We start from the raw sequence: 5,192 nt of genomic DNA, 5'->3' as shown, positions 1-5,192 counted from the left end.
TATATATATATATATATATATATAATAATTACCTGGCTTTAAAAAATTAGTACTAGAGTCGATTCATACGACTAAAAACTCATCAAGGCGGTGTCCCAGCATGGCCGCAGCCCAATGATTGAAACATAAAAGATAAATATGAAAAACACCAGCGTTCTTAAATATCTTTATCTAAGATGCTGATAAAAGCTATCCACGGAAGATAAATGAAATAATAAATTTTAAAAAAAAAATACTAAAATAGTTGCCCATTCTACAAGTAAAAATCCACGTAATCTGTAAATTCATTCCAAACTTAGGAGTCAGAAAAAAATTTATTAGCACGAGTGGGGTTCGAACCCACGCGGACAGATGTCCATTGGAACTTAAGTCCAACGCCTTAACCACTCGGCCATCGTGCTGATTACATAGACAAACTGCCGAATTATATTATTTAAACATTTGATGATTATTTTTATTATTTAAATAATATATATTGTGTTGTGAAGTAAGTAATCGAGTCTGTAATCATTTAAGTAGTTTTTTTCATGTTGTAATAGTTAACAACACCATATTTTGTTCGTCATCGTAAATAATAAAAGTAACTTTACGCATGCGCAGTCGGACTACAGTCGTCATCACATTTTCCGTGGAGAAATATTTTCTTTGTCCCGCACGAAAATGGAAGTATTTCTTTACTATTATTCGGAGTTTTCCAGGTCAACTACTGAAATTGTTTTCCTAGAGCAAAGAGTCGGCCGCTATAAACACCACCGATCATGGAAATAAAGTCACCTAAAGGGCCCCGAGTTCAATCCTTATTAAAGGTGGCGTTTCGGAAACAGCAGGAGTCGCGACACAAGTGAGTCCGGCTCTCTTAGAGTATCCGGAACTAAAGGGCCGAGACATTTTGCTCGATGGGAGCTCTTCCTATGAAGATTTCTCCCGCTGTCCGCTCGTAACCCTTAGAGAATTTCCACTCACTAAAAAAACATCTGATTTCGTGAATTTGCTGTTAACCGTCCTCTATTAACATTCGATACATTTGGGTATAACTAATAACTCACGTTAATTAGAAATATAATCGACATATTTTAAAGGATCCAACTTCAATACTAAAAACTTAACACCTTATACTATTATTTAGCTCAAAGGTTCTCAATGTGGGCGGTTCCGCACCGAAGGGGGGCGTTAGGCTTTAGGGGGAGAAAATTTTACCTTTGGTAGTTATCATATTATACATGATAAAACTAGTAATGGCTATTAAAATCAAATGAGAGGAAAGTCATTAACTTGCAAATGTATAAAGTAAATTTACAACTTTTTACTTTATTAATTCTTTTATCATTTCAATGTAAAAACCTTATACAATCCATTTTTTGTTTTAGTAAAATTTATAAAATATCCATGTTCATTTAGTTTCATCGTGATACCTCATTCGCCACTTAGGTGGGTGCTAGACGTAGATAGATTACGATTATATTTATTATATTGCAATTTAAAGTGAAAAAAAAATCGGTGTTTGCACCTTACAAACATACCGACACACATCACATGAAATTTGAATTTTAGAAACATGGGCATTTCTACACGTGTGTCCACCGCCCGACTTTGTTTCGTCATAACTTAAAGAAAAATGGATATTTTTCAATGATATAATCGTAATTTACACACTCTGAAAAGTATTTGTAGAAAATTTCATTAAAAAATATCCATTTTTATGAAAGTTATGCGGAAACAAAGTTGGTTGGTGGGGGCACAGTTGTGTAGGTATGCCACATAAAATTGATGCAATCTATAATGAACTGCCTTGTTAGCGACAATATCAACAACAACATTGTCGAAATGTGAATAAATAAATAAAACACATCCAGTTGGGCGGTGATGTGGTAAATAGTTAACCGCATCAAACTAGCACTCGGAACTAAAATACTAAGGCTTGATATTGTGTGGATGTACGTTAAAAGAGGGACGAGCATTGAATCTAGCAAACGGTGGGATGAAAAAGTGTTAATAAACGAAAGGGGACGATAGCTTAAAAAGTTAGAGGAACACTTGATGTAAACTAATGTATCTTCTTTTATCTAAAAAGATGTCAGTTTTGTTCAATCTGTGCGTAAACAACAACGGCATAACTATACATGTATGTTCCCCCCGCCAACTTTGTTTCCTCATAACTTTCAGAAAGCAAGACATTTTTTAAATAAAATTTTCTACAAATACCTTTCGGATGTTGTAGATTCCGGGTACAAAACGGAGACGACATGCTGGAAGCCCCCCCAAAATTCTTATGTAGTTTCAGTATTTATAAAAAAAATTAAAATGTTTACAAAATAATAATTAAGTCGATCTAATTAGTATTAGCAATACAGGTTCATAAAATACTATTTACACAACACGTGTAAAGCAACCCTCCAGATGCCTACAAAATTTCTAGACTACGATGTTTTCGTGTTTATAAGACATACTATAAATTACTAATTAATCTTATTAATCAAGTGTTCTTTAGTGTCTCAAGGTGTTAGTTTCACTACACGTATGAAAGAATCCCGCCAATGTCTACAAACAATCTTACATGTGCTATTTCATGTCTATAAAATATACCATAAACTGCTAATTAGCTAAGTTTAATTAATCAAAATAAACACTTACGTAAAACGATGGTTTATTAGTGAACTGGTTGCATGTAGCATGTCATTTCTTTACGTAAATTTTTGACAACTTTACCGGCTGTTAAGATGTGATTTGAAGGAGATTTAGCTCCTATTTAGGGGTAGATCGAACGACCATGCAAAAGTTCTCTCTTACCTTCGTCTGTAGCCAGTTCTATTCAGAAGCAACTGTAGTTTCTTTGCAAGCGCCAGAGAAGCAGTTTCAATATTTGGTCGTGACGAATTCCCGTCAACTACCGACTGAAATAAAAGGTTGCTTAATTTCCTCTCACTCCACACTTTTTTATAAAACTGCAAATGGGTTACCGGGTATATAAATGCAAGTGTCCATAAATATGTTTCCTTTGCGTTTGACGTGAATGAAAATATTCTGTTGGTAGTTGTAATTACATTTCCGTCCGTAAAACATTTGGAGCAACATTTTAAATTTTCAAAAAACAAGCTGAATTATCGTACAAGACTAATGCTGTCATTATTCAATCGCGCGCACGCGCACGCACACACGAGTATATAGGGATGAATTATCCTGGCGGTTACCGTAAGAGCTTTCAGATACAGTCCAGGTTCTGGCTAACCACATCAGGTAATAAGAAGCACCAAGGATCGCTGAGGGTGAACAATTCCACTGTAATTCTTCTGATGGGTAAATCCGGGTTCGCTTCTCTGGATTGTGAATATTTGGGGGGCGGGGGGAATGTAAATCCAAAACAATTTCAAAAAATAATGGAGACTGATGCATCTTCAAACATTTTTTTTTTTTTAATTTATAAAACGAAATAAATTTTGAGGATGTACCAGCCTCCATATGCTCTATCGTTACAATTATTGCTAATATATTTTATAATATTTATTTGCAATTTTGATGTTTTACTTGTTTAGGTCATTGGAGTGCGGCCATACTGGGGCACCTCTTGAAAGGTTTTACTTGAACGAATCGACCACCATTACATATTCTATCAGTTTCTTAGGCCGAACCGTTAAGTTGGAGGAACCTAAACACTCCAACATCGGTTGTCAAGTAGTAAGCAGGGAACATACAAAGATACGCGCGCGCACACATATATACGACGGGTTTCTTTCAGTTTCCGTCTACCAAATCCACTCACAAGGCTTTGGTTGACCTGAGGCTATAGTTGAAGATACTCGCCCAAGGTGTCACACAGTGGGGCTGAACTTGGGCAAGTGTCTTCTACTATAGCCTCAGGCTGACCAAAGCTTTGTGAGTGGATTTGGGAGATGGAAACTGAAAGAAGCCCATTGTATATGTGTGTGTGTGTGTGTATACAGTGATACCTCACAATACGAGTTTAATTCATTCCCTGACCAAGCTCATTAAGGGTACATGTGTCTGTGGAGTACTCAGCCACTTGCACCTTAATTTCATGAGCAGGCTGTTCCATTGATCGGATGAATTGGAACCCTCATCATCGTAACCGACAGAGTATATATATATATATACACATACATGTATATATTTATATATATATATATATTAGCCAGCTCCATGTCAAACCATCCAACCCATGCCAGCTTGGAAAGCAGACAGTAAAAAACAATGATGATGATGATGATATATATAAGTTAATATTTAAGTGTTGGGTATGTTCCTAGCAGTACACTGACAAAGCACATTCACTGCCTATGGCTACCTGGTGTCATCCACGGTATTTAGATAATTTCCTCTGGATCTACCTCAAGAAATCTTCAGTGTACGTTGATGTAGGATGTATTGAAAGAATCGCTGTGAGTAATAAAGTTCCCCGTGTATTCCATTTTCTATCTCTATCATGTTTTATCATCATCATCATCATCATCATCATTCTTTAACATCCACTTTCCATGCTGGCATGGGTTGGACGGTTTGACAGGAGCTGAAGGGCTGTTCCGGCTGTCTGTTTTGGCATGGTATCTTACAGCTGGATACGCCCTTCCTAACGCCAACCACTTCACAGAGTGAACTGGGTGCTTTTACACTGCACCAGCATGTATGCTTTTTACATGGCACCAGCCCCTATGAGCCCATGAGATTAGAGATGCTCAGCGGGAGAGGGTTGCAAGGGGACAAGCCTGTATGCAAGGGCAAACCATGCTTTTACAAAGTTTGACATGTTAATGAAGTAAATGTTGAAGAAATGAACAGAAGACTAGAAATTTTGAAATGATTATTTTTATTTTAATCTCAAGTGAAAATACAATCTCCATTTTAAATAGCTAGTCTAAATGACTTGCACATACAGTTCAACAGATATAGGATGCATATGCATATCCATAAGTGTTTTTTTTTTATTATACATCTGAGTCAGTCAAGTGTCACACATCCCCATACGCACACACAAACACTCCAGCACACGTACAAACACATACGCATACACAAGTTTATAATATATATATATATATATAAACACATACATACTTATATATATATATATATATATATATATGTAATGTATATATAAACATACCCACCCACACACACACACAAATATTATTATTATTATTATATAACATCAGGCTGCTAGAATTTAAAAAAAAAAAGAATGG

The 5,192-nt window shown here is 35.9% G+C and overlaps 1 non-coding gene across 1 annotated transcript; it reads right to left on the bottom strand.

Moving 5' to 3' along the window:
* Nucleotides 1-318: 318 nt before the first annotated feature.
* Trnal-uaa (transfer RNA leucine (anticodon UAA)) lies at nucleotides 319-401 on the bottom strand. Its single transcript has one exon. It is a non-coding gene; the product is annotated as a tRNA-Leu (tRNA).
* Nucleotides 402-5,192: the final 4,791 nt, after the last annotated feature.

The sequence above is a fragment of the Octopus bimaculoides genome, chromosome 26, assembly GCF_001194135.2.
Source record: "Octopus bimaculoides isolate UCB-OBI-ISO-001 chromosome 26, ASM119413v2, whole genome shotgun sequence".
In the NCBI taxonomy this organism is placed as follows: domain Eukaryota; kingdom Metazoa; phylum Mollusca; class Cephalopoda; order Octopoda; family Octopodidae; genus Octopus; species Octopus bimaculoides.
The sequence above is the reverse complement of the archived record's forward strand: the minus strand, read 5'-3'. Positions and strand labels throughout refer to the sequence as shown.